This window comes from Natrix helvetica (genome assembly GCF_964273705.1).
Source record: "Natrix helvetica genome assembly, chromosome: 1".
In the NCBI taxonomy this organism is placed as follows: domain Eukaryota; kingdom Metazoa; phylum Chordata; class Lepidosauria; order Squamata; family Natricidae; genus Natrix; species Natrix helvetica.
In genome coordinates, this window is record NC_138548.1 from 348,136,654 (window position 1) to 348,159,510 (window position 22,857).

General features: G+C 40.6%; 1 long non-coding RNA gene across 1 annotated transcript; it reads right to left on the reverse strand.

Moving 5' to 3' along the window:
• Window positions 1-6,098: 6,098 nt before the first annotated feature.
• Window positions 6,099-18,141, reverse strand: LOC309383127. The gene is made up of 3 exons (XR_014173773.1): window positions 18,033-18,141; window positions 17,765-17,932; window positions 6,099-10,630 (listed from the first exon to the last, which is right to left on the reverse strand). It is a non-coding gene; the product is annotated as an uncharacterized lncRNA (long non-coding RNA).
• Between the last annotated feature and the right edge of the window lie 4,716 nt (window positions 18,142-22,857).

Consider the following 22,857-nt stretch of genomic DNA (forward strand, 5'->3'; position numbering starts at 1 on the left):
AACCTGCCAGGAAGAGAACAAGAATGTGGACTTGTCTGCGAAATACAAAAAAGAAATCCAGTATTTAATACTACATATAACAATGGCGGCAAGGATTGCCTACGCCCAGAAATGGAAAAACAAACTAACTCCAAGTGAAGATGAAATAATAAGAAAGATTATGGACTGTGCTGAAATGGGCAAACTAACTAAATAAATTCAGTGAAAAGAAGAATCAGAATTCTACCAGAATCAGGTTTCTCATGAGAGCAATGTGATATGGTCAATTCTCATTTTTTGAGAAAATTCCGCAGCTAAAGATAGGTTTTTTTAAAAAAAAATTTTTTTTATTTATTTTAAAGATTTGCATGGCCACCCATTGTAGAATAATTCTGACATGCTCACAATAATAAAACTGCAGATATAATATTGGGGTCTCTTTAAATGTTTAAGAGAAAGGAGATTCTAAAATATCCCATTCCAAGAGATTGAATATATTCCTCCCCACAGTGAAGTGCAGTGTCTGCAGGCCTTTAAGTGAAATGGTCCATTAACTTTCTTCCCAGTAGGGTGCTTGAATCCCGTAATAAAAGTTTTGCCTAAGTACATCTGGGTGAAAACATCAGCCTCCTGATCAGTGGTGGGTTCCTACCAGTTTGGACCGGTTTAGCTGAATCGGTAGTGGTTTGGCAGCCTGGGTCACTGGAGCAAGCAGCGACCCAGGCCTGCCACGCCCCCGAAACAGTTATTTTATGGGGCCGCTATTTTGATTTTGGGTTCTGCGCATGGCAGAACAATTGTAATTGCACAAATTTATTTTTGTTTCTTTTTTTTAATGTTTTGTGCATGCACGGACCTATATATTTTTTTCCAAAAAGTTTTATTGGTTTTTACACATATATGGGAAAAGGTAAATGGGTGTACAAAAAAATTTGGCAGCTCCCACACTGGTGTTAGTAACCCATCCAGCACTCACATTTTTAACAATCTTAAGAACAAAATACAAAAGATAAGCAGAAAACAAGATCTTATTCTGTAATGTTAACCATGTGTTCATTCATTTTCCTTTGTCACTTTCTAAAATATCACTGATTGCTATTTATTTCAAATATTTTTATTTTTGCGATCTGAGCCTTTTCGATATTGCTTCTTCCTCCCTGCCCCCAGAGGAGCCTTCAGCCCCCCCCCCTTCTTATCCTGCACCATGCTGGCCCTCCCCCCACCTTCACTATTTCGTCCTCTAGGAGGAGAGAATTTTTTTCGATGAAGGCTTCCGCCTCCTGTACTGTATTAATTCTAATCCTATTTCCCTCCCAAAAGATCAACATTCCTTCTGGCAATAACCATTTAAACCAGACTCCTATGCACAGACCTATTTTTGTGCAAATGTGCACACGCATGGAGTGTGCGTCTGGCATGAGCAGGAGTGAAGCAGGCGCATGAACAAAATTTGTGCGCACACTGAACCAGCAGTAATGCCGGGAGCAAACCGCCCTTGCTCCTGATGCTCCTTCTAGCTTTTAAAATCCTCTATTAAGTTACTCATATGAGAGCATGTAGGTAGTTAGCACCGACCCCTCTCCTAAAATGATGAAATATTCTAGGAAATATTAAAAAGGCAGAATGTTATATTTTCCCTAAAGGAGAAACATGTTTCTAAAGATGTAAACTCAGAGCCACAGCTCTGACATGGCCCTCAGGACATGATAGGATTAGCCCTCACTAAAGATCCAAATCAGGACAAAGCCATTAAACCATAATATGAATTGCCCAAAGCCCCTTCATTACATCATCACTCAGCAAGATTCAACCAAGCCAACCAACAACCAATCAGGATACAGGCACAAGAAGCAAGTTCAAAGCCCAACGTATAAATTTCTCTCCCTCTCTGACCCATGTGCTCTTATTTTGCCCAGGACCTCAAAGCATGTGGTCCTGTCCACCATTAAACCATCTTTCCAATCAACCACCATGTTTCCAGTGTCTTTTTTTCCCACTTGGAACTGAAGCCAGAGGGACATTTTCTTCCAACAAGCAGCAAGAATACTTCTGGGCAATCTTGAATCTGGCTGGTTTCTCCTTGAGAATGGGTTGTTAGTGCATGGCTGTATGCTATTAAGTCAGAAATACCTGGGCACAAGTCCACATTCTTTTGATTTATTTATTTATTTATTTTATTGTTTTAATTAAACAAAAAACACACACACAAAAACATTCTTCATTACATCTTCCAGAAAGCATGTCGATTGGTTACAAATAAATTTCGTGCGTTACTACAATCATTCTTTATATTTCATTCATATTGAATTGTACATTTTAAATCAGAAATCTTTATACCATCAATATACCACCATTCTCATTTAACTATATTTGTTTAAACATGCTTTTGTCTAGAATCATTTATATTATAATAAATCTAGACAAAAATTTATTACTAGAATGTATAAGTACACAGGAAAGATTACATCTTTATAACAAAATCTAAACAAAAAAAAAACCATATTAATAAAATTAGTAAATCTTTTCCCCAGGTCCCATATTATAGTTTATATCCAAATTGTTTTTACCAGTTAGAGTTATTATTTCATTATTATTGTCATGATAGGTTATCTGTTAATGAATAAACATTTTGAAAACAAAAACATTCTATAAGCATCTACCACGTTCTACTTATTAATCACCAAAAATTAACTAAGGTTTTTTTTTATTATTATTTTTCCCCATTCAATTGTGTTTTATTTGGGTTTCATCATTCTTAACTTTCTTATTTTACCCATAGCTATTATTTTTGAGTTTTGTTACATTCCTTCATTGATTCTTGTTTCTTTCCTCCATCCACCTATACCATTTATCCCATATCTGGTAGAATTCTGATTCTTCTTTTCCCCGAATTTCTTTAGTTAGTTTGTCCATTTCAGCACAGTCCATAATCTTTCTTATTATTTCATCTTCATTTGGAGTTAGTTTGTTTTTCCATTTCTGGGCATAGGCAATCCTTGCCGCCGTTGTTATATGTAGTATTAAATACTGGATTTCTTTTTTGTATTTCGCAGACAAGTCCACATTCTTGTTCTCTTCCTGGCAGGTTCAAGCCCTTTCCTCAACCATGACCTTCCTTTACGTCTGCTTCCTGAGATCCCTAGTTGACATTCTATTTTTGAGTAAGTCTCGGTTTTTTTCATGGACATAATTGTAGGTAAGTGTGCAAATAAAGGTGGGGAATCTGCAGCCCCTGCCTCAATACCCCCTTTGCATGGACCCAAGTTGACCATTTGATCTAAGATAGGCCATTTAATCTACGATAGGCTTTCCATGCACAAAGAACCAAGATTTATTGCAGATATTCTAGTTCAGGGCTCAGCAACCTGCAGCTCTGGAGCTGCATGTGGGTCTTTCATCCCTCTGCTGTGGCTGCCAGTCACCCGTCTGCACCACAATTGATATACAGCAGGGGTGTCCAAACTTGGGAACTTTAAGACTTGTGGACTTCAACTCCCAGAATTCCCCAGCCAGCTTCTGGGAGTTGAAGTCCACAAGTCTTAAAGTTCCCAAGTTTGGACACCCCTGATATAGAGTATTTAAAATTTCTAGGTGTTTCCCATGGCTTTCATGAAAATTGAAGAATGCCTAAAAATACAAAGTTTGTGGACAGCAGATTAAGAACACACCTTACATATTTTTCCCTCTCCTTGCATCTTTAACAATATTTATAACTATGAAATAGATAGCCATATAAAGGAAGCATATTACGCCCACACTTTCCCCAAATCAAGAAAAGTAGCACTGCGTCCCTAAAATGCATTTAATCTCTGAAAGTACACCCTTGAGATATTGGAATGTTTCAAATCAAGGCTTAGCAATGAGAAGGTATTTGAGTTTGAGTTCTGGCCGCTTAAAAAAAAAATAATTGTCCAAACTCTTCAAAGTTTTATCTAGAAGCTTTTACAATCTGCTGCTGAACCAAAAGCAGACAGAAACTGTTTACCTTAATCCTGTCAGTCACGTTGAGAGATTTTGGAATGAATGAAAGAATTTAAAGAATTCACCGTGGGGTGTAAAGATTTCACCAGCAAAGTCAGTGACTTCATCAGGGATTCAGTGGCACAGAGAAGGTCAGAAAGGGCCCTGCTTGTAGCCCCTAATTCACACATAACTATCCAAAACCACCTCCCTATTCTTACCCACCAGTTCACCACATTGATATTATACACGGGTTTGTCTAGATTAATGTCATATAAAACGGTGGCCATGTTATGTCCTTCGCCAGAGAGGAAACTCAGAATAATGTCATCACAAATGATCTTCAGGATCGTGCTCTTCTGGAGACACTGGAGCTCCTCCATGAATTTGGTCTTGGCAAGAGAAAAACAAGCACGGATTTCTTTGCTCTGAATTCCAAGCAGCTTTAGATCATTCTCCACATGCTGGAGATTTTCTGCAGAGAGAGTCTCCTCTATTAGGCCTCCTCCATACTGTAAGTAGATCTCCCGTACTGGCAAACGTTTTGAGAATTGGGTTTGTCCAATAGCATTCAAAACAGTCACTTCACAGGTCTCTATCCAATAAGTCAGCGACAAGATTTTCCCATCACACTGATCTTGAGCCTCCTCACCCTTCTTTAAAGAGTACGATGTTTGGAGCATTTTTTTCAGCAACCTGCAAAAGCAACGTTTCTGCTCCTTGGTTAATGAATTCTTTGAGGCGGGTTGGATTTTTTTGGAACAAGACATACCTTTTTTTTTTTTAAACCACAAACCGCCAAAGATGGAGGTAAGATTTCAATGTCCTTTTGGAGGTTAAATTCCTGGAAGCCAAAATCTGGGGGAGAGAAATTGAACGGATGAAAGCTATTGCAGATGGTCTAGCCCAGTGGTTTAGGATTGTGGGAAGCTGTGGTTCACTCATCAGTGTCTGCAGAAGGAAAGAAAAATGACAAAACAAGTTCGTAATTCAAACCGTGCGTCTCAGGTTAGACTCAGAAAGTAAGAAAGGCAGGGGGTTGCAACATGACATTTTGTTGTACATTGTAGTCCTTATTGTCTAATTGTGGTTTATATTGTGAGTGAACCACATTTGGTTTTAAAGGATTAGACCAGGGATGTGTTCTGACCCCCCTTCTTCCCTCGAAAAACACAGAATACACTCCAGACCAAAACTACTTCAACAGGATTTATTGCACCGACAGACAGATCCTTGGCAGCAATCCACCACGACAAGACTCTCAGAAACCTCCGACACAGAGACACGATAGCAGCTGTCCAGCATGCTAAGCTTCCAAGACAGAACTTTCCGAATAGTTCCTTTGTTGACTTCTGCAAAGACGTATGCTCAATCAATCCTTTTATAGACTGAAGGGGAGTCTACTTATCAGCAGCTGAGAGCAATTACCGCTGGTAACTGTGCCCTTGCTCCTTGCGCCTGTGGGCGCGGCGATAACGGGCATCTAAGAACTCCCTGCTTATGTCTGAGTCACTGTCCCATGACTCCTCCCCACTGCTCCAAGGCATGGCATCAGGAGCCCCCCTCCTTTGGCTCACACCGCTGCTCCATGCCTCAGGCACCTCCTGTTGGCCGACCAGACTCTCCGATCCCTGCTCAGAGTCAGAACCCTGCCCAGGGTCCTCCAGAGCCGACTCATAGGGACCCTCACTCTCGGAGTCTGGTGGCAGCTCCAATGGCTCCTGCTGGGCCACAACAGGATGGTATTAACTTACTTTCCCTACTGGTTCACAAATGTGAGTGTGCGCGTGCTCAGCCTTCCACGCATGTGCTTTGGCTTGAAAACGTGCCTAAATAGGACGGCATAGAGCTGGGGCGGGTGGGCTGGCCCACCCACGATGTGCACTACCCTTTTGAGTGAACCGGTCCGAACCGGCTGAATATCACCTCTGGATTAGACTACAACAACATATTAAAAACAAAGAAGAACCATGCTCTCTTGGAGACTTTACTTTGTATTGGGAAACTGCTACCCAGATTGGGAGGATAGGTCAAACAGGGACCTAGCTTGGAGTCCTTGCACAGCTACAACAGACATAAGCCTGACCTTCCCCAAGATCCATAAAACATTATCCGATTATTCCCAGAAGGCAACCAGTGTGGGGAGCTCCTCTCTTGTTGCTTGTGCCTGTTGTGCCAAGAGTTTGATTCACCCTTCTGTAAACCCTGGATCTGTAAACTCTTTTGTGAATACAGTTGAACTGACTTAAAGACTAAATAGAATTGAAAATCCATTGAAGTGGTCTTCCCTTTTGAAGCTGCTTCATGAAGCAACAGAGCCCTTGGTTTCTTAGAAACCCTTGTTTTTATGCATTAAGTTTAAGGAGTCTGTCTTATGCTAAAATTGAGCTGGTGGAACAGTACTCAATTCTAAAATAAAAAATAAGTTATATCTTTATTACAGACAGCTGTTGTCAGGGTTCCAAGTAACACCCCCAATGAAAGAAGACCCGAAAGGCTTGCGTTTCCTCACAGTTCCATTTTATTAGAGATGTCATATTGGCACATCTGGGAAAAGCCGAATTTGAAAGGCTCCAGGTTTTCCCCATGCAAGTGAAAGTTCAAGTCCCTGCCCAGCACCCACATGTCCATCACATGGCCCAATTAGGCACCGTCCAAAACTGGAGATGCCTCCCAATCACCTCATCACAGCTGCAGGACAAGATGGCCTTAACTCTCTGAGAAAGGAATGTTATTTTTACTATATATCACCCATACTCCATATAACTCCCCTCCCCTTTTCCCACAATAGAAATTGTGGCAGGCCTGAAGGCCCAATGCAAAAGATGGCTTCCGGGTCTGACAGCTGTTTCAATAAAATCAAAAGGATTGTTTTTCTTTACCCACTGATACTTACACCATATTGTCAATAAATACCAAATATATTTCTTCAGAGAATATTATGCTTCTCGATTTTGTGCTTGCAATGAAAAAAATATGAAACTTTGATTTTGTTTTTGCTAATTAAATAGGTTTATTGTTATAGAAATGACTAGTATATACAGTTTTGTAAAAGTAAAAAGTTGAAGGTGTAATGTTGTTATCTTCTACTGTACTAAAGAGAGTTAGAAGTTGGTGCCTTTTTCTTTCTTTTTCCCTCTTTACACCATTTTTTTCCCTTTTTCCCTGCCCCTCCTCCTGTTTTCTATCATCTCAATGAAGCCATCAAAATAATCGGTTTTGGAAATACATATTACATGTTCTTGATGTTGATTCCTTCTCAAAATAATATCAATGGCAATTATAAAATGATACTACAATCTCTAAGAGGGAACAAGCAAGATCAATGGTGGAAGTTGCCATTATTTTAATTAACATTTCAATTAAACACTTAGAATACATAAAATCCACTAAAATTTAGACAAAAACAATTAAAACGTGTAATATACATAACTCACAATCTAAGAAATATGTGACATGCTTTTTTCAATAAAAATGATCAAAAATCATAATGTTATTGACAGTAGTGATTATGGTAAAAAAAATTAAAAATGCAAAGGCAGCATTTTGCAAATGACATTATATTGGGGTACAAGAATCTTAAATTGATAAAACCATGAAGCCTCTTTCTTGTTATAAGAAGAATCTGGTATGCAAACTATCATTTCACAATGTAATAGAGCATTTCTTAAATGTTTAAAGGTAAAGGTAAAGTTTCCTCTTGAACATATTTGCTACTCGTTCCCGATTCTAGGGGGCAGTGCTCATCTCCGTTTCAAAGCCGAAGAGCCAGCACTGTCCGAAGACGTTTCTGTGGTCATGTGGCCGGCATGACTAAATGCAGAAGGTGCATGGAACGCTGTTACCTTCCCACCAAAGGTGAATACTATTTTTCTATGTGCATTTTTACATGCTTTCGAACTGCTAGGCTGGCAGAAGCTGGGACAAGTAATGAGAGCTCACTCCGTTACGTGGCGCTAGGGATTCGAACCGCTGAACTACTGACCTTTTTCTCAACAAGTTCAGTGTCCTAGCCATTGAGCCACAGCATCCCACTCTTAAATGTTTATGTATGTGATAATATACATTTAAAATCAAAGAAATGCAAAAACTGGAAATAGAAAGTTGTCCAGAACAGGACAGATATGGGGTTAACATCTGGATGCTCCCAAAACACCTTTAATGGAATCTAGTCCTACTTTTCTTGTTGACAATCCATATCATACCTTCCCACTATTTTGAGGCAGGAAATAAACAAAAATATTTGCAATGTTACATTGCAATGCAATGTTATCCCTGAAATAGTTCTAACAAGTTTGAAAACAATAAAGAAAAGTCAATTCCCAGCTATGCCCATATACATAAGATGGCATACCCTTGTGCCACACTTCCCTTCCCCTCATGTTAAATATGGGCAATAGCTATCAAAAGATTTCTTGCCCACAACTGGACAACAGGAGCTAACAAAATCATTTCTTACTAGCTTTGCAATGGATATACTATTTAGCATCATTTGCATGGGCATTACAGAAAGGTTTACAAACCTGATACAAGATTTACAATACAATACAATAGCAGAGTTGGAAGGGACCTTGGAGGTCTTCTAGTCCAACCCCCTGCCTAGGCAGGAAAACCTATACCGTTTCAGACAAATGGCTATCCAACATCTTCTTAAAGACTTCCAGTGTTGGTGCATTCACAACTTCTGGAGGCAACTTCTGTTCCACTGATTAATTGATTAATTTCAAGTAGTTCTGTGAGATGCCACAAATTGTGGCCTTTCTCCTAGTTCAGAGATTGCCACTTATTTTTTTAGAAACAATGGGTGGAAATTAGCTAAGGAGAAAAGCAACCTAGAACTAAGGAAATGAGCTCCATCCCTGGAGGTTTTGGAGAAGAGACTGGACAGCCATTTCTCTCAAATTGTATAAGATATCCTGCTTGAGCAGGGGGTTGGACTAGATCAGGGCTATCAAACTCCCAGCCCATGGGCCGGATGTGTCATGTGCTGGCCAAGGCCAGGCCCAGTTTAGTGAAAGGGGGGGAAAGTCCCAATACGTCACCTGAGGATGCCATTACAATGTGAGTTTGACACCCCTGGACTAGATGATCTCCAAAGTCCATTCCAACTCTGTTTTTCTATACTTCTGTAGTCCTCAACTCATTTATCAACACTGAAAGACAAGCTATCAACATAGCTAGTCTGTTTTGAAGAAACAGCAGCTGTGGTGCCTGCAGAGCTCAATTCCTCCTACTTAATTCTTCAATTTGCTTTTTTTAAAAAAAAAAACACCAAGTATTTAAGAGTAAACAGGAATATCCTTTTTCTGATAGCAGGTACAGATAATATTGGGGAAAGTTAAAGGATTTTCAGAAAATGGATAACCCCAAAGAACCATCCTCTTGTTAATTTGAACTGGAAACAGTTCAACCGAACCGGGCCGAACCGCTAGGAATCCACCTCTGCATAAGCGGGAGATGATGGGTGATAGGAACGATGAGAAAATTAAAAGTAATAGTAATGCAGACTTAGTAAATAGTTTGACAGTGTTGAGTGAATCATTTGTTTAGCAGAGTGATGGCATGGGGGAAAAACTGTCCTTGTGTCTAGTTGTTCTGGTGTTCAGTGCCCTATTGCGTTGTTTTGAGGGTAGGAGTTGAAACGATTTATGTCCAGGATGTGAGGGGTCTGTAAATATTTTCACAGCCCTCTTTTTGACTCCAGCAGTATACTGGTTACAGCTGTTTATATTTCTTGCACAGTAGTAGAAGGTTGCAAAGCCATTGTAAGACACATCCAATATGGGGAAAAAATGTATAAACTGTTCTACGAATTGTGGCCAACCAAGCAAAAAATACCTTCACTTTCCTGTATAATCTGGTATACCAATGTACTATTTCAATATCATATTTCGGTATTTCCTCAATGTCATCATAAAGAACTGTGGCCACGTTCTTTCCTCTACCAAAGGTCAGTATAACTTCACAGCAAATTATTTTCAGTTTCATATTCTCCTGCACCATGTTTTGCTCTTTCATAAACTGAGTTCTAGCCAGGGAGAAGCAATCACACACTTTCTTGTTTTGAATTCCAAGGAATTTCAATTCATTCTGCACAGTTTGGAGATTCTCTAAGCTAAGAGGTTCTACCTCATCACCACGCCAATTGAGGTAAATATATTTTGTTTCTATTATTTCCTCCCATGCTTTCTCTCCATCTTTATCCAGAATGAGTGCTTTACAATCTCTTCCCATATATTCAAGCTTCAGTTTGGAATTGTCACACGGACATTCTTCCTTGTTGCCTTCTTTTAAGATGCTCTGATCTTCAAGTAAATGTTTCAGAAGCTTAAAAAAATCTTTTTTGTCTTTTTTAGATGGGATCCTTTCGTTGCAGGGATAGTAGGAATCATCAGATCCTGTTGATCCTGAAGAATCATCGCAATCTTCTAATTGGCTTGGAATCCCAAATGAATCTGAGTCTTTTTCTGAAATTAGTGGAATCTTAACTTCGTGTTCTTTTGAAATGAACTTATCATAGTAACATGGATTGTTTATATGATCAAAAGATGAATAATCCATGATACATGAGTGCGATTTATTCAGCACCATGTTCCAAATGATTCTGCAGCTGTTCTCCTCTTCCCCCAACCTTTTGTGGGGAAAAAAATCTGCCAATTTTTGAGCAGTTCTTACAGTCAGTTTCCAAGACCTGGAAGTATAGGTACACATTATCAATATATGAAAATCTATATCTATATCTATATATACTGTATGTGTGTGTGTGTGTGTGTGTGTATACACACACACACACACACACACACACAGGACTCACATAGGAATATTTCTAACATTAAACATAAAAAATACAACCTGACTGAATATTAGATCTATTTGATGTTTGTGGGTTTTTTTTCTTTTTTGTACCCAATAATTTACCTTTTTTTTCGTTTTTCTTTTCTTATTTTCATTATTAGCATTGGATGTCTGTTAATCTAGGTTTTTTTTTCCTGTTTGGTATTTTACCCTTGGTGGTAGAAGAAAAATAAATATGTGAAGTCTTCACACAGGCATACCGTATACTTCATTAGCAACATGGTGGCACATAATTTGTTTCCAGGGGAATTGAAAAGCCTAATTAACACCAGTGTTTTTCTACCTATGTTAATAAGCTTCTGTCCCATAGAATCATTTATGAATTGGAAGAGGAACATGACTAACATTAGCTAAGATTCTCTTCTAACATCGTTAAATGGTAATTGATTAGTGCTCAGTGGATTAAAATGAACAACAAATGAACAAAGTAATTTTAAGATGCTGCAAAATGAAGTTCAGCCTTTCACCACAAGATGGAATTCCACATGGATCTTTCAGCTTCAAACTATAAAGAAGATGATGCTACTTACGCTACTTTTACATAACTCTGTTCCAGTGGTGGGTTCCTGCCGGTCCGCACCGGTTCTCACGAACCGGTTCGTCACCGGACCCAGAAGTAAGTTCTGGAACGCCTGCCCTGTCCCCGGCCCTGTCGCTGGCTCGCCCCTCCCATCTGGAAGCCGCTCCATTGCTCACTCCCCCTGCCCGTCCGCACTATCCTAGCCCCACCCACCGCTCAATGATTGGCTGGCTCACCAATTGCCCCACCCGCCTCTAAGAACCCTATCTAAACCCACTTACCTTTTTTCCTGCTTGGCTCTCTATTGCTGCCTGCTGACTCCGAGGAGGTAAGTAAGCTGCAACTAAGCACGGGGTGTGGGGGGGGGGGCAGTGGCAGGCCATCTGGAGTGGCCTGCCACGACCCTGAACTATAAGTGAGTCCAGTGACCTTTTGCGGCCTTGCAAGGATCCCGGGCTTGCTTATAGCGCAGTGCTGCATGGCCGCCAGAAAGCGCGGGGGTGGGGGCGGGAGCTTACATGGCGCGGCAGGTCTCCTAGGACCTCCTAGGTGCCGGCCGCACCATGCAAACTACCATCCATCTCCCCGTGCTCAGAAAAGCAGCTCCGGAAAGGTCCTTTGGTGGCAGCAGACATGCTAGAAACTGCCTGCTAGCAAAGGACTTCCCTGGCCTTCCTTTTCTAAGCATGGGGAAACGGACGGTATTTTGTGCCTTCTATCTCCCCGTGCTCAGAAAAGCAGCTCCGGGAAGGTCCTTTGGTGGCAGCAGGCGTCCTATAACCTGCCTGCTAGCAAAGGATTTACCCGGGCGTCCTTTTCTAAGCATGGGGAAACGGATGGTATTTTGTGCCTTCTGTCTCCCCGTGCTCAGAAAATAGCTCCGGGAAGGTCCTTTGGTGGTGGCAGGCAACCTATAACGTGCCTGCTAGCAAAGGATTTGCCCGGGCTTCCTTTTCTGAGCACGGGATGGTATTTTGCGCTGGCCGCGCCGCGTCCCCAAGCCCTCACGTGCCATGTTCTGCTGGAGCCAGACGGCAGCAGCAACAGCAGCAGGAGGAAGCCGGAGCTTGTCGAGCCGCGGCGGCAAGGCGTCCCTGGAGGAGCCGAGGGCCTTGAGAGAGGGTGAGTGCGAGCAAGTTCCACCTGAGGGAAGGCGAGAAGGCGTGGGGAGGGAGCTCTTAAATGTGTGTGTGCATGACAGAGAGACAGAGAGCGAGTGAGAGATGTTCCCATAGCCAACTAGGGAAATATCACATGTTATCCACTCAAAAAGGGGGAAAAGAAGGTGTCTTAGACTACCGTACTTTGAATGGGCGGTTGGGGGGAGGGAGGAGAAAGGACAAAAGGGAGAAAGAGAGGGAGAAAGAGGAGGTGGGGGATAGTGGGATCCTTGCTGCTTTCTGAGCTTGGTGGTTTTCTTACAGACGTTTCATTACCAAACTAGGTAACATCATCAGTGCTAGAAGGGAATGGGGTTGTGGGGAAAGGAGGAGGAGGAGAAGCCGAAGTATAAAAAGGAAAAAGATAAGGAGGGAGAGAACTGTGGGGTCCTTGGTGTTCCCTGAGCTTGGTGGTTTTGAATTATTTCTAGGGAATTTTTATTTATTTATTGTTTATAGAATATTTATTACAAGAAATATTATTTCTTTTTGCAAATGTTTTATTTGTGATGCAATATGTTGCTTTTAAGTGTACAGGTTGGTGCATGGTTTATGTGTCTCAAGGTGGCTGCTTTTCTATGGGCAGACCAGGTTGGTGCAAGGCAGCTTTGCCAGAGTTTGTGTGTTTCTGTGTGATACCTGGTTGTTTAGGTAATTGTGAGGTGGTTGCTGGTTCTGTTGAGCTTCCTGGCACTGTCCTTTATAATTTCCCACAATGCCTTGATGGTTTTTATTCCAGTGGCTTTGTCTTTCCTGTTCTTAGGATTAGGGAAAAAACCTGGTTTCATCTGCAGTCTTTTGGGGGGAAATTGTTATTTTTTGGTGTTTTCCTGGCACTGTCATAGTTTGTGTGTGTGGGTGTGTAATGTCCCGCAGTTATCTACACATTAATAATGATCAAGTACTAATAATATTTCCTTATACATTTTAGTGACCTTTCCTTACATAATTGGTGTTTTCTTTCATACTTTTAGATTTCTAATTGCTGTTTCTTTTAGTTAGCAATTGATAAAACAAATCCCACGTGAAAAAGTATTTGAAGCCTTATTGATTTTAATTGTCAATTTATTCATTCCTGCACATTCTAATATTTATTCATTTTCATATCTTTGTTTTTTCCACTGTTGTGCAAACACAATTCCAACAGCTGTTAACATGTGTAAAATTAAATATGTATTTATTCCCTTTGAAATACAAGTAGTAAGTAGTAAGCTACTTACCTTCTGTAAGTAGCTCCTTTATTGTTTTGTGTACTTATTTTAATCTTATTTAAGTAGTAAGTGCACAAAATAATAAATTTCCTTTTTTATATCTTCTTTTTGTAGATCATCCATTGGGGCAAAGAATTCAGTGACATCGTCTTGGCCACTCCCACCCGGTCACATGGCCGGCAAGCCACTCCCACCCAGTCACATGGTCGGCAAGCCACTCCCACCCAGTCACATGGCTGGCAAGCCACTCCCACAAGGGAGGCTACACCCACAGAGTAGGTTCCAAAATTTTTTGAAACCCACCACTGCTCTGTTCAGAGTATCCAAGAGCAGCAATATCAGGGGGGATGAGTTAATCAAATCAATATGGTGACCATAGCCATCAGATCAAACCCATCTTGTTGGCCTTTTATTATATCTGCCTATTGTACTCTTGCCCAGATCCTTGTGTGTCCAATCACACTTGACCAATATTCTATTCCCTTCCATTCCATTCCTTTTCATTCCTTTTCATTCCATTCCATTCCATTCTATTCTATTCTATTCTATTCTCTTTTTAAGAATTAGCAACACTGTTGGCAGTTAATGTAAAAAAGATGTTGAGACTCTAGAAAGAGTGCAGAGAAGAGCAACAAAGATGATTAGGGGACTGGAAGCTAAAATATATGAAAGATGGTTGCAGGAACAGGGTCTGTCTAGTTTAATGAAAAGAAGGACTTGGGGAGATATGATAGCAGTGTTCCAATATTTGAGGGGCTGCCACGAAGAAGAGGAAGTCAAACTATTCTCCAAAGCAACTGAGGGTAGAACAAGAAGCAATGGGTGGAAACTAATCAAGGAGAGAAGCAACTTAGAACTGAGGAGAAATTTCCTGACAGAACAATTAAAAAGTGGAACAATTTGCCTCGAAAAGTTGTGAATGCTCCAACACTGGAAGTTTTTAAGAAGATGTTGGATATCCATTTGTCTGAAGTGGTGTAGGGTTTCCTGCCTAGACAGGGGGTTGGACTAGAAGACCTCCAAGGTCCCTTCCACCTTTGTTATTCTATTCTATTCTATTCTATCTATTCTATTGTAACTTTGGGACAGGAAAGAGACTTTTGGAGGAAAATGCTGCTGAAGGAATAGTTTTAACAATATATCTGAACCCTAGTCCTTATTTGGTATTCTTTATTTTGGTTTTTATCTCGGTAAAAGACCTGGACAATACATCTTTTGTGAATCTATGACAGCTCCGTTGGAAAAGAAACCATAAAGATTTTTTTTTTAAAGTGCAGAAAAAAGCAACATTGAAGAGTTTTGGGGTCAAATGGACCCCAAAAGATATATTATTAACAAAGGAAAATATTTGTAGCTCAGGGTTAACATTGAGGGGCAAATAACATGGGTTTTGTTATTTGTTAACCAGCATAGTTTGTATTTTAATCTGATTTATATTCTTTCTTTTAAAGTGATGTTCAAGATTTATTAGCTTTTAACATTCCTAAACAGGTAAAAAAAGCTGGAGGCTAGTTCCTGATAAGAAAAGTTTGTTGGTACAAATTGGGATCTGGCTTATCTCTTGTGAACCCTAAGCAACCTTTTCTCCTTACAATTTATTCTCCTTCAGACCTCATTTTAATAAACATGTATGCTATTATCCTGTCCAATCAACTTTCCTCTTTCAGGCTTCTTTGTTATGTTATCTATAAAAGGGGATATAAGCTAAAGATCAGGGTTCCCTCTTTGAATGAGAGGAATCCCTTTTGTCTGAATATTCGGATAAATTGTAATAAAATGATCTTCCTGTTTCGGTTTGTCTCATTGGAAAAAATGCACACCGAGGCACAAGCCTGAAAAAGCCATATTTGCTCATCAACACGAGTCCTTCTGCTCTCTGAGTTTGGTTCTTTTCTTGCAGACTTTTCATTACCATTACTGGACAATTGGGCAATATAATGCCTGCCAGAAAATAAGCAAGCTCAGAGATGCATTATTTGTGGCCATAATGATTTTTAGTTGAAATGCCATTCGTTTAATTTAGTATTTAGTTTAAAATGATTTTTTTTTAAAAAAAAAATAGCAATGCTATTTCTGCTGTTTGAGATATGGGCATTATGATAAATTATTTGCTATTCACTCATTATACATACAATTCCAAGTAGAATTTAACTCTGCAATTGCCTTGGCTATTTTGTAATTCCCCGGCAGAAGCCTCTGTGTACTGCAATTTTATCTTGCTTGCATGACCCTTCTGTTTCACCTTTAATGGCACAATACCTATATGTATGTCCCAGTGGTGGGATTCAAATAATTTAACAACTGGTTCTCTGCCCTAATGACCATCTGGGTAGGCGTGGCTCAGTGGTCATGTGACTGGGTGAGTGTGGCCAACTCAACGTTACGTCGATGGGTGCTTCGCCTTAGCTGTTACAATGTAATAAGGGGTAACCGGAGAGGCAGTTTCTGTAAGCAGGGCAACAAAGATTAGGCTAGAAACAACACCAGAATGTCTCCTTCCTGCCTTCCTTACAGGATTAGCCCTGTAAAGTGGAAATAAACAAAAGGAGATTTCTTCCAACAACTGGTTCTCCAAACTGCTTAGAAAGTTAACAACCGGTTCTCCCAAAGAGGTGCGAACTGGCTGAATCCCCCCACTGGTATGTCCACTGAGGAGGGACACATGACAAAATGCTTGATGAGCAGAGCAGGAATAGGCATAGAGGCTGGGAGTTCTAGTTCAGCCCCCTGCTCAAGTAGGAAAACCTATACCATTTCAGACAAACCGTTGTCCAATCTCTGTCTGGAAAACTTCCAGCGCCCACAACTTTTGAAGGCAAGCTGTTCCACTGGTTGATTGTCATCAAGCATATGTTGCATGTTGTCTGTTTGCATCAAATGTCTGGATGCAAACATGCAATGGGGACATTTGCATTGTGACATCACCACAAGTGACATCTGTTGAGGGGTCATCACTGTTTGCTGCAATGCAGATACAGAACGTTTCTGCACTAGCCATTCAGCTGTCTTTGTGGTACTACGTAAAGAAAATAGATTAGAAGATCAGAGCAGCAAAAGTGATGAAGATTCCAAGAAGACAATTATGATGCCACTGTTATGACTAGAGTCAATGGGAGCAAGGAGGGGAACTGGTTTCCTTTAAGCAAAAGTGTATAACTTTTACACAAATACCAAAGGCAGACAAATGATTGACGAGTGCAAGCTGCAGTATAGCTCACAGAACAGGAACTGACTTTTTAAAACAAATCTTATTACGAGTTTTAAAAGGGACCTGGCACTTTAAAAGCTGAGATATATCAAACAAATATTTAAATATCAGAGAAATTTGCATCTCAAAAGGCTTAAATGCAGTGAGGTGCTTTTTTAAAATGTTGGGGAGATTTAATAGTGAACTGATGAAAGAAAAATGCAAAGCATTTGTATGTCATTTTGCGTTGCAAATACATTTTTAAGCTTTTAAATATAGTGCAGAACTTACAAAAGCAATAATTACAAACGTAAGACTGAAAATCAGTGGTGGGTTGCTCCCAGTTCAGCCCGGTTTGGCCGAACCCGTAGTAGTGATGGCAGGAGTGTGCCCGAACTGGTAGTAAAAATATTTGCAACCCACCACTGCCCAAAATGTATTCTATTGACCCCTAAAGGGTGTTCTTAGGGTACATATCTTTACTTTTAATTATAATTCTCCTATTTTCCAAAACTTCTCCCCCCTGCATTCATAACCTCCCCCCCACACACAAATCTGTTCGGGAGAAAAAGTTGGAATACATGCACAATGGCTTTGCACTAACACATGGACACTGTCTATTAATCCAGAACTGCAGCTCTTACCTAAAAATCAGAATTATCAGGCATTTGCCTGCTCCTTTTGTGGAGTTGGACGGGGAGATAATTCAATAACACAAAATGAGGCTTTCCCTCAACATATTTCAACAGCTTTCATTGACAGGGTCCCTTTCCAATTTCATTTAGATATTGGGTTGTCATATCATACTTTAAAATGTATCCTGTTACATGCAAGGATTTAGGAAAGTTTTCTCTGCTGCCTGGTCCAAACCCACACAAATGTAGCCACTTACCCGAAAAGACAGACAGTTGATTTGATATTTTGGAAGAAGAATAACTTGAGGTTCTTCTTTGCAGAAAGAGTAACATCATCTGAAAACAAAAGAGTTTCTGTTTCTAAACTCCGGTAGTTGTTAGGAGGAGCTACAGCATGTCCTGCTGACTTCCAGAAACCCCAGAGACTGAAAAAGATAACACGTCACACCTCAAAGGAAATTGTTGATTTGATGGCTCAATTCTTATTTTATGCAAAGTATTAGATTATTATTTTTTCTCGCATACTTCCTTATCAGTAGGACGCAGGGCAGATCTGCACTTCTACTTAACTCAGCATGGACAACTCACTGTTGTCTGAGCAAGGAGTAGCTGAAAGCCTCCTTCTACATCTAGCCCATTGCAGCTGTACTCTTGTTTTTAGGGGACTGGCGGTTTAAACATATGAAGAACGGTTGCAGGAAATGGGTGTGTCTAGTTTAATGAAAAGAAGGACTAGGGGAGACATGATAGCAGTGTTCCAATATCTCAGGGGTTGCCACAAAGAAGAGGGAGTCAAGCTATTCTCCAAGGCACCTGAGGGTAGAACAAGAAGCAATGGGTGGAAACTAATCAAGGAGAGAAGCAACTTAGAACTGAGGAGAAATTTCCTGACAGAACAATTAATCAGTGGAACAACTTGCCTCCAGAAGTTGTGAATGCTCCAACACTGGATGTTTTTAAGATAATGCTGGAGATCCATTTGTCTGAAGTGGTGTAGGGTTTCCTGCCTAAGCAGGGGGAGAAGACCTTCAAGATCCCTTCCAACTCTGTTATTCTAATTCTAATCCTTTTCCATCTTTGATCCAAAATGGCTGCTTTCCAACTGCAACTGTTTTAAACCCTCCAGGATTAGTGGTCTCCAGTGCTCTTATCTAGTTGATTGCAGAGCCTTTCACAGCCCTTCCCCTCAATTAACTGGTTACTATCCTGTACAACTGTCGGATTTTAAACTGCTGTGATGTTCTTCACTGTTCAGCAGCCCCCCCCCCTTTTTTTTACACTCTTACATTTGATCAGTGTTGGCTTAATGCCATTGAAAATATCTGCACTTCGGGCCCTCATTTCTTATTTTATTTTGTCATCTTTAAATCCTTGGTCCTATCTATTCTTCCTGGTTCCAAATGTTCAGGGGACCTAAAGAAGAAGTTTAAACAAAAAAAACTAATCGCCATTCTCATTGCTTTGATTGTTGCAGCAACACAGCAATGATTGCACCCCAAGGGGAAGAAAAAATGTCTGCAGTAGTGTTAAATGAGATAAGTGTGGGAAGAATGAATGCAGAAATTCACGTGTACAAATATTTGAAGATCAAAAAGGAAGCATAGGGAGAAGGGAACACCCCTACAAAAAAAAAGACAAATACATTATACCAGGGGTGTCAAACTCAAGGCCCGTGGTCTGGATACGGTGCTTAGATCTGGCCCACAGGGCCGCCCCTGGAAACAGTGAAGGACCGGCCAGCAGTGCCTCTGCCAGCATAAACAGAACTCCATTTTCACTGGTAGAGGGTTGCAGGAGGCTGCCGCAGCCTAAATCAGCGCTCGGGAGTCTGTTTTCGCTGGCAGAGCGTTTGGGCCTCCATAGGCGCCCCTGAGTGATGTTAAGCTGGCCACGCCCACCTTTGCCACGCCCACCTTTGCCACACACACCTAGCCACCCAAAGTCAAAGACAACCCTGATCCAGCCCTCAATGAAATTGAATTTGACACCCATGCTTTATACCTTTGCTGTGAGTTGTCAAAATTTGTGGGGGCATGTAAGACTGCACTCTTACTACTCTGAGGGGGTTTCCAGTATATTTGTGGAACATTTTTTAATTTTGTTTCTCAGCTTCTTCTCCATGGAGTCAAAACAAAAGATCGGGCAAAATTCCCAGTGAAAAATTCCCAGGTCATGGCCTAAAAGTGAAAGTTGTCAAAAAATTGACAACTAAATAATAAAGTTTCAAGAGCAAAACGAAGAATATAAATACAGGTGCTCCTCAACTTACAACAATTCATTTAGTGACCACTCAGAGTTACAACAGCATTGAAGACATGTGACTTATGACCATTTTTCACACTTACGACCATTGCAGCATCCCCATGATCGCAGGTTGAAAATTCAGATGCTTGGCAACTAGATCATAGTTATGATGGCTGCAGCGCCCTGGGGTCATGTGATCAGCTTTTGCGACCTTCTGACACACAAAGTCAATGGGGAAGCCAAAATCACTTCACAATGGTGTTACTAACGTAACAACTGCAATGATTCACTTAACAACCGTGGCAAGAAAGGTCATAAAATGGGGCAGGGATTGCCAGGGATTTTAAGTATGGGCTGTATTGCAGGGATATTAAGTATGGGCTGTATTGCAGGGATTTTAAGTATGGGCTGTATTGCCATGGATTTTAAGTATGGGCTGTATTGCCAGGGATTTTAAGTATGGGCTGTATTGCCAGGGATTTTAAGTATGGGCTGTATTGCAGGGATATTAAGTATGGGCTGTATTGCAGGGATTTTAAGTATGGGCTGTATTGCAGTGATTTTAAGTATGGGCTGTATTGCCAGGGGTTTTAAGTATGGGCTGTATTGCAGGGATTTTATGTATGGGCTGTATTGCAGGGATTTTATGTATGGGCTGTATTGCAGGGATATTAAGTATGGGCTGTATTGCAGGGATTTTAAGTATGGGCTGTATTGCAGGGATATTAAGTATGGGCTGTATTGCAGGGATTTTAAGTATGGGCTGTATTGCCAGGGATTTTAAGTATGGGCTGTATTGCCAGGGATTTTAAGTATGGGCTGTATTGCCAGGGATTTTAAGTATGGGCTGTATTGCAGGGATTTTAAGTATGGGCTGTATTGCAGGGATATTAAGTATGGGCTGTATTGCAGGGATTTTAAGTATGGGCTGTATTGCAGGGATTTTAAGTATGGGCTGTATTGCCAGGGATTTTAAGTATGGGCTGTATTGCCAGGGATTTTAAGTATGGGCTGTATTGCCAGGGATTTTAAGTATGGGCTGTATTGCAGGGATATTAAGTATGGGCTGTATTGCAGGGATTTTAAGTATGGGCTGTATTGCAGTGATTTTAAGTATGGGCTGTATTGCCAGGGGTTTTAAGTATGGGCTGTATTGCAGGGATTTTATGTATGGGCTGTATTGCAGGGGTTTTATGTATGGGCTGTATTGCAGGGATATTAAGTATAGGCTGTATTGCAGGGATTTTAAGTATGGGCTGTATTGCAGGGATTTTAAGTATGGGCTGTATTGCAGGGATATTAAGTATGGGCTGTATTGCAGGGATATTAAGTATGGGCTGTATTGCCAGGGATTTTAAGTATGGGCTGTATTGCAGGGATATTAAGTATGGGCTGTATTGCAGGGATTTTAAGTATGGGCTGTATTGTCAGGGATTTTAAGTATGGGCTGTATTGCAGGGATTTTATGTATGGGCTGTATTGCAGGGATTTTATGTATGGGCTGTATTGCAGGGATATTAAGTATGGGCTGTATTGCAGGGATTTTAAGTATGGGCTGTATTGCAGGGATTTTATGTATGGGCTGTATTGCAGGGATTTTATGTATGGGCTGTATTGCAGGGATATTAAGTATGGGCTGTATTGCAGGGATTTTAAGTATGGGCTGTATTGCAGGGATATTAAGTATGGGCTGTATTGCAGGGATTTTAAGTATGGGCTGTATTGCAGTGATTTTAAGTATGGGCTGTATTGCAGGGATATTAAGTATGGGCTGTATTGCAGGGATATTAAGTATGGGCTGTATTGCAGGGATATTAAGTATGGGCTGTATTGCCAGGGATTTTAAGTATGGGCTGTATTGCAGGGATATTAAGTATGGGCTGTATTGCAGGGATATTAAGTATGGGCTGTATTGCAGGGATTTTAAGTATGGGCTGTATTGCCAGGGATATTAAGTATGGGCTGTATTGCAGGGATATTAAGTATGGGCTGTATTGCAGGGATTTTAAGTATGGGCTGTATTGCAGGGATATTAAGTATGGGCTGTATTGCAGGGATTTTAAGTATGGGCTGTATTGTCAGGGATTTTAAGTATGGGCTGTATTGCAGGGATTTTAAGTATGGGCTGTATTGCCAGGGATTCATATGTAACAAAGGAAGGAAAATTGGGGGCATGTAAGACTGCACTCTTAGTACTCAGAGGGGGTTTCCAGTATATTTGTGGAACATTTTTTATTTTGTTTCCCAGCTTCGTCTCCATGGAATCAAAACAAAAGACTGGGCAAAGTTCCCAGTGAAAAATTCCCAGTTCATGGCTTAAAAGTGAAAGTTGGTGTAACCTTGGAGTTGCATCAGATGCAACCTTTAGTATCTCTTCCTTGGGATTTTTTACTCCAAAACTGGATGCAGTTGGGGGAAGCATTTTTGGAACCAAAGGTTGCTGTGAAGGACCAAATTATCTGACATCTGATGGGCAATATCCATTGCTGAAACTTTTTATATTCCCAAATTAGTCAAACAAGGTAGAGCAACCCTGTCAGCTATCAAATATTATTATTTATATCTATATATTTTATATTATATATTTGAGTCAGTGGTGGGATTCAAATTACCAGTTCTGTGAGTGTGATTTGGTGGGCATGGCATGGTGGTCGTGGCAGGGGAAGGATACTATAAAATCCCCATTTTCTGCCGATCAGCTGTGACCCAGGAGGCAGAGAATAGATGTGGGAGGGGCCAGTCAGAGGTGGTATTTACCGGTTCTCTGAACTACTCAAAATTTCTGCTACCGGTTCTCCAGAACTGGTCAGAACCTGCTGAATACCACCTCTGATTTGAGTGTGATAGACTGGAAATAATCAGTCTGGAGTTATATAGTTTGTGGTTGATCAATAATGCCAAAGAATGTTCTAGCTAGCACTTCCTGTCCATAGTATTACAAAGTTTCTCTTTCTTTTCTTTTCTTTTCTTTTATATAGCGTTAAAGCCTCAGTTCTATAGGCTTCACTTATCAGGTCTTCCTTGTTGGAAAGGTTCAATTAACCCCTAAAAGTAAGTTGAAACGAAAGAAAAATAGGCCAGTGCTTTGGTTGCCTTGATTGGTTGT